Source organism: Pediculus humanus, genomic scaffold (assembly GCF_000006295.1).
Source record: "Pediculus humanus corporis 1103172107775 genomic scaffold, whole genome shotgun sequence".
Classification (NCBI taxonomy): domain Eukaryota; kingdom Metazoa; phylum Arthropoda; class Insecta; order Psocodea; family Pediculidae; genus Pediculus; species Pediculus humanus.
This window is the reverse complement of record NW_002987371.1, coordinates 101,934-103,548: the sequence shown is the minus strand read 5'-3', so window position 1 is coordinate 103,548 and position 1,615 is coordinate 101,934.

The window sequence follows — 1,615 nt, the reverse complement described above, 5'->3', positions numbered from 1 at the left end:
AAGGCATAGTCAACTTTGAGCTGCTGCCACGATGTCAGACCATAAATTCAGAGGTTTACATTCGACAATTGACAAATTTAAATGATACCATCCAAGAAAAACGACCGGAACTAGCCAATAGCAAAGGAATTGTCTTTCACCACCATATTGCCAGGCCCTCCCCATCTTTAGCCACTGGACAAAAACTACTGGAGCTAGGCTGGAATGTTTTGCTGCACCCTCCATATAGTCCCAAACTAGCTCCAAATAATTATCATTTTTTCCGATTCCTAAAAAATTTTTTAAACGGACAAAAATTCCAAAACGACAATGAGGTCAAAACTGCATTGGAGCAGTTTTTTGCTCCTAAAACTAAAGAGTTGTATAAAAAAAGGAAAATGATACCACCCGAAAAATGTCAAAAGGTCACTAATAATAATAAACATAATATAATAGATAAAAATAATTTGACATAATTAATAAATCGTTTTTTGTTTTCTTAAAAAATTCGTAAATATCTTTTTGCCAACCCAATACATCACTGCCTCCGCGTTTTCTTTTCTTTTTTTTCGTTATCAAACGTTTCTATCGATTTTTAACGGTCGTTTTCATTTCGAACGTTTTTTTTTTTTTTTTTTTTTTTTTCGAACTGTTTAAAAATTTTCTAGAATTTTACGTAATAGTCTTATAGTAATAATAATAATAATAATAATAATAAGCCAACGGCCATAGCGTGCTGGTCACACCGGTTCCCGTACGATCACCGAAGTTAAGCAGCATCGGGCGTGGTGCAAACTTGGATGGGTGACCGTTTGAGAACGCCACGTGCTGTTGGCTTAAAAAGAGCAAAAAAAATGAGAACAAGACAAAGTAAGAACCAAAAACAAAAATCTTGTTCTACTGTCGACCTGAGGCAGCTCGACGAGAATGTGAATTTCACTGCTTCTGACCCTGGCCACTCCAAAGATGTTAGTCACTGGAGCCCAGTTCAGGAGACAAATCGTTCCCATCGAAAAAGACGGACTCAGGAAGACCTTCAAGAATTGATGTGGTGCTATCTTATAATAAGTGGCACCACCGAAATTCGAGTATTTGTCCCTAAGGAATCGGGTAGAAACCTCGGATAAATACTTAAAAAAAAAAAAACTCCGACAAGTAGCCTTGTCGTGTTTAATGGTGGATAATAATAATAATAATAATAATAATAATAATAATAATAATAATAATTTAATAATATAATATATCCCAATTAAAAAAAATTTCATATTAATTTGATGGTAATGACGTCACGTGTTTTTATGGCGATGACGGTTAAATAATTATGCCTAATTATAAATGAATAAAATTAACAAACGCATTAAATGATTGATTGTTGTCGTTGTTGTTTTATTCGGTCGCCGCCATTTTAATAAAATTACAAAATGTCCGACCGCGACCTTTCATTTCGCGACCTTTTAATTAAATATTATCGTGTTTGTGTACGTAATGATGATTATAATAAATACGTATTCGTCGTTACTCTCGTTTGAAAACGGCAAAAAAAAAAAGCAGACGATAATTTTTTTTTTCATAAACGCGCCACGAAGACAAAAAAAATATTTTTATTTATGTTGTAACAAGTAAAATAATTTCGTGG